This window comes from Girardinichthys multiradiatus, chromosome 4 (genome assembly GCF_021462225.1).
Source record: "Girardinichthys multiradiatus isolate DD_20200921_A chromosome 4, DD_fGirMul_XY1, whole genome shotgun sequence".
NCBI lineage: Eukaryota > Metazoa > Chordata > Actinopteri > Cyprinodontiformes > Goodeidae > Girardinichthys > Girardinichthys multiradiatus.
The window spans coordinates 26,341,108-26,350,222 of NC_061797.1; the positions used below are offsets into that span (position 1 = coordinate 26,341,108).

Consider the following 9,115-nt stretch of genomic DNA (forward strand, 5'->3'; position numbering starts at 1 on the left):
CGGAGAACGGCGACGAAGGGGACCTGTCCCCGGAACTGGAATCGCCAACCTGGATCCTTCATAAGCCGACTGCGGCACTGACAGCCCCACAGAATGGCGCAACGACTTCTCCGCCTCCCGAGACAGGAAAGTTAGGAGGTAAATGGAGCCAGCCCGATGTTCCTCCGCGAGGTCCATGTTTGGCGGAAACATACTGTCACGGTTTACTTGATAATTGGACCCCATAATGCAGACGAGCAGGCAGCGTGATGGTAAGTGAAAAAGATTTAATAACGAAAACTCACTCACTACAGGAGGCAGGAACAAAACAAACGAGCAGACAAGACAGGCATGGCATGATCAAAAAATAAGACTTGAACATCAAACTTGACATGAGCATGAGAGTGAAAGATGTTTCCGCGAAGACTAAACAGAACAGGTGTGACTATATGGTGTGAAAACCAGGTGGAGCAAGGAGACAGATTAACTTGAAGCAGGTGAACTGAATAAACTTAATTAACAGAACAAAACGTGACTGGAGCAAAACAGACTCTTGAACACAAACTAGAAAAACATGAAGCAAAAGCATAACCAGATCCGAAACCAAACTTGACAAAACATGGACAAGACGACAAAACAAAAGCATGACCAGGAAAATAACAGACGCAAGATTCAAAATCTAAGAAGAATAATAACAAAAGAACGAGTCGAAACCTTAACTGTGAAAAACATAAGAAAAAACCAGAAACCAAAAACCAAACAACCCTACATCATGACATTTACAGGTAATAAAATATGTATTCTTTGCTCTTTCTTGTCCTTTTCCTGCCAAAAATGCACTGTACATGGCCAGGGTGTCCAACCCGTTTACAGGCTGCAGCCATTTTTTTGGCCTTTAAGGAATTTAAAAACTTTGCATATCGTTTTTCCCCAATTTCAATTGATACATAGGACAAAACACGTATCTACAGCCTCTTTTTCCCATTTTTAATAGAGAACATTGTTTCTAATTGGCTGCAAGACATCTGTGACATACTTGAGTTCCCCCTCACTCACTCCTTTGGGGAGGACTTCAGAAGCTCTTACATTAACAAGTATACCTTCACATGTTGAACTACATCAAACCCACTAATCCATGTAGAGTGAAGCCGCCCACTGATTTAGTCTGTCATTATGTGTTTCATAACCATTCCACTCTGAGGTGTTATATTACAAAAATCTGGAAAGGTGGAGATGAAATAGGCGGCATAAATTGCCCCTTCATTAATGTTCATCACTCTGTATGCAGAGTTTAAACAGGGCAACATAAACGTGTTGGTTCAATGGCTTTGTTCCACCTGAGATAAAAGGCTATTTACATCCAGAGATGATGATGACAATGACTGTGGGAGCTGGCATCATTTCCAGACCACTGCAGCTCACCATCATTTGAAAAGGCTTTAAGGGGGGAAGCTGCAGGAGCCATGCAGTCTCTGTGACCATCACACCTAATTAAGCAGTGGGGTTGTGCCTTAAGTGAAACACAAACACAAAAAAGTGAGGAGAAAAGGAATCTCCTTCTCTGCAGATGGACGTGACAGAGTAGACAGATCACAGGTTGCTCCTTGATAAGTGTGACACCATATAATTTTTTTTATTTGAGATTGATTTTTAAATGTGAAAACCACAGGAAATTGGACCACAAGATAGACTCCAAACCCAGAAGGAGTCTTTTTAAATTTTTTTTTTTTTTCTGGTACTGCTGCTTCTTTCTATTTCTTGCAGTGCTGATAAGTTGATCAACGATAAGTGTTATTCATTACAATGAGTAAGCCAATTAAAAAAGCAGTTTTATCTAATTTTATAGTTGGACGTAATTTGCAAAGAGTTTAGAATGAAAACTCCCAGCTAATAGTATGGTATAATTCAATTTTACACGTTCTTTCTGGAGTATTGGATTAAAGGATTGAAATTTTGTCTACCACTTGCACAACTCTATTGGCCTATTTAATTAGCCATTTTGCTGCTTAGACATGTGCATAAAGCAAAATCCCAACCATAACCCGAAAAAATAAATGAATAATTAAAATAAATGTATGCTTAAAGGCAATTAAACCGGTAACCACTTCAGCAGCTACATTAGCACCACTTGTATCTGTGAAGAGAGGAAATGTGCATGGTGCAGCACTGACTTTTAGTCTCGTGTAGGTGGAAAATGGTTCCACAGCTAACCTGAAGTAAGGAAATGGAGCAAGCAAAACAGGCCCTTCTATTTTTCATGAATAAGGTCACTTATGAGTGAATGTAATGTCACCAAGTTCTCTTCATCAATTCAATAACAGTGTGAAAGTGAAAAAAATAGTTGGGTCATTTCTTTGTAATACACCCCTGGGCTTTTTATTATGACTTCATTTCCCCTTGTAATATTGGAACGTCTCTATAATTGTAAAAGTGTAATAGACTCTAATATAATTTCATTTTGAACCCTGAATGGTCTATGCCATCTCTGCTCAGTTTGAGTAGAATAATGATTTTTAATGTCCACACATGGCTTCCTGTGACCTTATTCAATCTCTGGGCTGATCAGGAAATATATTGATTCAATTACAGTGCTGATGACAAGCGAACAGGGGAGAGGAGGGAAAAAAAGGTCAGCATATATTTGAAAATGTAAATCTTAACAATGTCTTTTGGGTTTGCTGGGGGAAAAAGCCATTATCAAATGCCATTTGGCTCCAGTGGCATGCAGCCTTCTGCCTCTTCCCCCATCACACCAATGGGAATAGTTGGAATATTTAGAAAATCCAAAGTGGATTTTTCAGTTGTCAGCATGTGACTTATATTCAGAGCATGCACCTCTATGTTGGTGTGATTGTGTAGAACATAATGGTTGCATTATTTTTTTAACATTGTATGTTCAAAACTGGCCTTTTGGAGACTACCTAATGACCTTAAGTTATGACTTTACATTGTTTTGTATTAACCTCACAAGTCATTTTCCTCCATAAGCGCCACTATAAGTAAATTAGCTTTTCTGTAGTCTGAACAAAGCTCTTGAGCTCATTTCTTCTCAAATTGCATGCACACTGCAGCAGACTCTGCTAATTATTTGTTTGGTCATTAAAAACTCATTAAATTTAAACTGTTCATTTGCATACCACTATGTGTTGTATCATAAATTATTAATGGGAGATAAATAAATGAATTCAATTAGAAAAATAAGTAATGTAACATATGCGTCGACTGAGATCCTGTGTTTGCCTTTGTTTTTGACATTGAGATTTGGCTTGGATAAACAGTACATCATAGCTGATCTTTGCAGCTTTCAGAACAAGGTCTGTGCACAGTTTACACATTTAACTGATTATCCCTCACCCTCTGACATTTTCTCTTGTTGACAAATAAGAAAAGGAGGATGTTTTCCTCAAGACAAATCATTATCTCTAATTTTTATGTTCTTAAAAGTCAGGTCATCTTGTTCCAGAGTATGAATATTTTCCTTCCCGTTGCAAAAAAAATGTCAGCAATGGAACTCTTCTGTTTTTCCTTAAGACTGCAGCTGTGTTGTTTAGCGCTCTTTACATGTCCCACTATTTTCTTATTCCAGGAATTGGTAAATGTTTGCCTTTTTTCAAATCACTTCATTAATTAAATGGGATTGAGAAAGGTTGCAAGGTAATGGATTAGACTGGGGCTGGCTGGTTCAGGCCTTTTACCAGAGGTCACATTTCATTTGCTGCCTATGTCAAGCGACCAGCAGCGGAGCCTCAGAGGCAATCTAATCAATGTCTGCGTGCTGTAGCCCTTGAATGAATCCATTAAAGTTATGTGGATGCATCCTGCTGAGGGAGGAGGGAAAAAAGTCCCCTGATACCTCAGATAGAAATTAGCCATGAATTAGGAGAAAGGCTGGACCCATTCTGGATTTCAGCCAAAGCAAAATTAATAGGCCATCAGAGCCTCTTGTGTGTTAAATCCCATTTGTCCGTTGGTGGTTTATGAAAGCACCTCATCTGTCACTCCAGGCCTGGTGTGAGACCCCCAGAACTCCCACCATAAAACTTTGCTCATTAAATAATTTTCTGTGGGTTGGGAAGGGGGTAGACAAGTCAGGGAGGGCCTTAGATCAGGGACAGAACTGTAATTTAGGCTTGTGTTGTAAGAGATGATTATTGCACTGAGCTTGGTGTGTGAATGCATTTGAGGTTTGGGTGGGCTTAGTCTGTGTCCACAAATGGAGCTGGGACAGGACTTTAGTGGGACACTGGGGAGAGAGGACAATAATCATGTGGGCTGCTTTAGTACCAACTTCATCTCAACAGTGTTCACTAATCCCACAAATTGATCCACAGTATTTATGCGTTTTAAGTCCAGGAAAAGATATGACCAAGTCTCTTTGGAAGACAGTGTCTGAAATGCTTGAACATATCTGAAAGGGTGACGTTCTATGGTTTCTCAAGCACTTTTGGCCTCACAATAATCATTTTCTTCATGTCTGAAAACACTGAGGGGGGAGAGTTACAAGGTATTTGTGGGTAATAAATGTGGGCAATCCTGTGTTATTGATCTTCTCATTCTAATTCTAGAAGCAAATGCAGATCTGCTCTTAAAATAGTTTTATCAAGCAAATAGCACTGACAAAGTTTGTTAACATTTAAATAAGCTGTCATGCATGCATTTAGAGAAAGGTTCACCCATAATCATAAAACATTTATGTAAATTAGAGCCAGACTGAAAAGAATTGCATTCTCAAAGATGAGAGCTGTTTGTGTTAAGTAAATTGTGCAGGAGGAGTAGCATCAGCTGAAGATTAGAGCTGCGTGAAGCTGACAACCCACCCACTTGACAAATTCCAGCAAATAGACAGAATGGTTAGTGCTTCGTTTGTGCAGGTTTGTGCCGTTGAAATTTTTGTTTGTGCTGTTTTGGTTTCTGAGATATTAAAGATTATTTTTTAGGTCATCCAGAGGTCACCATCCCCCCATTTTACTCCGAATTGAACCGGAGAGGGCTCATTTGTTAGTGCTTCATTTGTGCAGGTTTGTGCCGTTAAAATTTTCATTTGTGCTGTTTTAATTTCTGAGATATTATAAGGTTTAATTTCGGCCGATGACGTCACCATCCCCCCATTTTACTCCGAATTGAACCGGAGTGGGCTCATTTTTTAGTGCTTCGTTTGTGCAGGTATGTGCCGTTAAAATTTTCGTTTGTGCTGTTTTGGTTTATGAGATATTAAAGAATATTTTTTTTTAGGTCATCCAGAGGTCACCATCCCCCCATTTTGCTCCAAATTGAACCGGAGTGGTCTACCTTTTAATGCTGTTTGTGCCGCTTTTATGTACAAGCTATATAATTTTCTTTCAGGCGATCACTGACGACTTAAATCGATGACGTCTATGGCCTGCGCTGAACATCATCACCACCAAGCAAGCAGTTATTAATTTCGTGTTTTTCTTTCATCATGCAAGTTAAATTGTGTTTTTATCCGATGTTGTAAAATGTATGCCTTGTTATATTGTTTTGCACTTTATTCAGGGCATGAGGTGGGCACATGACCAATATATTCATAGTTGGACAGTATTTCCCATCCCATGCATGAAGCTAGTAAAGACATGGAGAGGTACTTTAGCCTAAGTGAAGCTTTACCTTAAGTGGACAAAAGTACTTTTTTGCAGATCAGAGCTGCTGTTAGACTTTATAGGCTAACCATCACTGCTTCCAACAAACAATAGGTTTTCTACTTTCATGCCAATATTGAAGTTTTTATCTGATCAGGTTTTTATCTGATCAAGTGTTTACATAAATGCTGTCACCACTGTCACCTGATTGTGCTGCACGCCTAATTTAATATATATAACCTATACCTTACTGATAACTGCACAGTATTGTATTGTTCCTCTCTTTTATTGTAAATCCCTTTCAGCCTTTTTGTGATTGTTATTTGCACTTTGTTTCTTATAGCTTTTAGTTTGGGTAAGTTTTCTACTTTTTTAGATAAATATGAACCTGTGTACTTTCATTGCCTTATGGTTTGGTGCTGATACACTCAAATGTTCCTATTGTGGAACAATAAAGGTTTTCTATTCTAATTAATTGAGAGAGATAACCATGACTTCTGAGATTACGCATAACCAAGTTACTGTTTGAAAATGTAATCTACATTATACTTTCAAAGAAGAATAAACACTTCTGATTTGGAAAATTAACTTTATGTTATAAATCACCACAGGCAAAATATGGCATACTTAACCATCTAAGAACTTGTAACAAAAAACATTAAAATAGAACCTATTTCTGGTCAGGAATATCAAACCATGGCAAAATGTATTTGCCTTTTGATCTGGGCTAATCTCAGAAATTTTCCCCCAAAATGTGTTGATTCACAGCATTCAGTCTGCTGTGTATAACTCTGCATGTGGTTGTATTGTCTTCTTTTCAGACACAGTCTTCACTATATTTGCCAGGTCATCATAAAGCTCCCACACACATGGAGCTCTTCGGCAGTATGCAATGTAATGTCCCAGACCATCTTTAGTCAAGCTTCCCTTGAAAGTGATGACTCCTCTCAAAGAGAATGTCTTTCCTTGGAGAGCAACAGCGGGGGGAAATTCACTCAAAGGAAACTGAGTTGTGTTTGCAAGGTCAGTGTCAATCCATGTTATTTCTCCAATGCTGTAGCTCTGAGTAACAGTTCCAGCACAGAGCATTTTTCCTGTTTTGAATTCAAGTGGACATTCTGATTCCTTCGGTAGTGGGCGAAGGCAGGGAGACTCCGGAAGGAAGAGTCCATTTTCCACTGAAATGTCAAGCTGAGCCATGCCAGAGTCCATCAGCACAGAAATGTCAGGAGAAACAAATGGTACTTCCCTTGTTGTTCCTTTGTTTAGCTGGCATAACTGTGAAGAGCAGTGTTTTGAGATGTAAACGCTGAATATATTTCTCATTGTTTTTCCAATGACCGTCGAGATATTGCACTGGGCATCGATTTGATGGGCACCAGACCTCAACTGGAATTTTTCAAACATTGCACTAAGCAGCTCTGCCCTCTGTGAATAGATCTTTGGGGTCACACCATCTGTAGCAATGGCTTTTACCAGCAGCAAGATGGGGTTGTCACTGTTGTTCCTGACAACATTTTCAAATCAGAATCAGAATCAGAATCAGAAAAGCTTTATTGCCAAGTACGTTTTTGGACATACAAGGAATTTGTTTTGGCGTAGTCAGTGCAATACAATACAAATTAAACAGTATAAACATATCTACAATATAATATAAATATATGTGCACAGTTTTAAGTGAGTGAGAGTAAATATAGAGCAGTATAAGATGCAAGAGCAATACAACAGTGCAGGTGATCATTGTGCAAGTAAAGCAGTGCAAGTAAAGCAGGAGTCCAAATGCTGAGCTGTCACAGAAAGCACAGCATAAGCACTGACAAAACGCATCAAATGCACATGTGTTCAGAACAGAGATTGTTGATTTCCCAACTCTAATCGGTTGATGCAGGTTTCCATTTTTTAATAGTCCCACTTTCACTCTTTTTGCCCCAAAAGATGGATCTTCATGGAGCCATTCAGTGCAGGAAGTGAGATAAGAAGTTCTCTTCCTTTTTTTGGGTGGAAGAATTAGTCCCCTCCAGTTTTCAACCACGTCTTCATCTGTTGGAGGAATGTTTGTGGTTTCATCGGATTCTACAGAATGGTGAGAATCCATTCTTGCCTTGGCTTCAGCACTGTGGGTAGTCATGGATACAGAGTTTGTTTCGGAAACTTTTGCTAATCCAGATGTTTCCTCATCATTTTTCGCTTTTGCAGAACAAATCCGCATATTTCCTTCAATAAAGGAAAGATGACGAGAAATAAAGCGATCAACTCGAATGGGTAAGTTCTCGTGTTTAAAAAGACCATGCTTTACATTTTTGAATTCTGCTTCAACAGTGGCTGAGCTTGCTGTGAGGTTGGTGCTTTTGAAGAGGGGGACCATTACTCCTGTCCAAAGTGGTAAGTAACTTGCTAGTCTTATTATGTGTGGAACAATATCAGGGAGGAAATGGATGTTATCCCTATCCCCATTGGCTGCAGCGAGTGATCTGCTCTCCTCGCATATGTTTGATACCCAGCTGCGTAGGTCAGTCTGGATCTCGTCAAAAGAATCCACTTGATGCATTTCATTTGGATCTTCAGCTGGAATGATGATGGAGTCTTCTGTGATCTGGGTTTTTAGATATTTTCTGCACATCTCTGATTCGAGAGGGACTCCAGAACTATCATCACCCTCTGCCTCACTGAGGGCCACAACAGTGATGGCATGTATTAGCTGTTTTGCATGGTCCAAGCACTGTGATTGAAGAAGCTTTGTTATTGCCCTGACAAAGAAATCTTTGACACGGTGTGACTTGTTTTTCAGGCAGTCCCACTGACAGATCATCTTTATGCAGTGTGCCACATCAACCCTGATAAAACAAGGAGGAAGTTTTGCAGACTGGTTCCCAAGTAGCAAACAGAAGCATTCGTTAATGTATGTCTTCAAATCGGGGTAAGGAGTGAAGGCCTTCACCAGAGCACCAAGAATAGCCAGAGAAAAGTCACTCACGGCTTCCTTTGGTATAGCAGCACCTGTACGAAGCCATTCTGTCAGCCATGTTGCAATTGCATTAATGTCGTGTCTCTCTGACAGCATTTGCACAACTGGGACTGAGCAGTTGTCCCCTGTCAGAACGCCTTGATATAAGAAGTTGTGGCCAGATGTACCATTTGGTCTCACCAGTCTTCTCACAACTGAGCCAGTTGCGTCAAAGCAAACTACTGAGGGGCATTTTTTGGACAATGCCTTATACACATGTAGCTGTGTTTGACTCCAATAGTGGCAGAAGAACTTGTCTAGACCAATGTCTCTTATACTACCACTGTGAGGTGTGCTCTATTTTAATAACTGCAAAGACAAAATGGGATCTTTGTCACCTAATTCCAAATCTCTTCTCTCCTGCTTAGCTTTTCGTAGGGTGGCCAAATTTGGAAGGTGACTTGGCTCAGCATCTCCAATATCCATCAAATCTGATGCCTTCACTGACCTCCATACAGTCGGCTCCATCCTGCCCTCACACAGCTCTTTTGAAATCTGTGCACGAAGGTTTCCAGACATGAACCTCTTGGATTGC

The 9,115-nt window shown here is 39.8% G+C and overlaps 1 long non-coding RNA gene across 1 annotated transcript; it reads left to right on the top strand.

Annotated features, from left to right (window-relative positions):
- The first annotated feature begins 7,521 nt into the window (after positions 1 to 7,521).
- LOC124867430 lies at positions 7,522 to 8,459 on the top strand. Its single transcript, XR_007038054.1, has 3 exons — positions 7,522 to 7,659; positions 7,773 to 7,958; positions 8,365 to 8,459. It is a non-coding gene; the product is annotated as an uncharacterized LOC124867430 (long non-coding RNA).
- Positions 8,460 to 9,115: the final 656 nt, after the last annotated feature.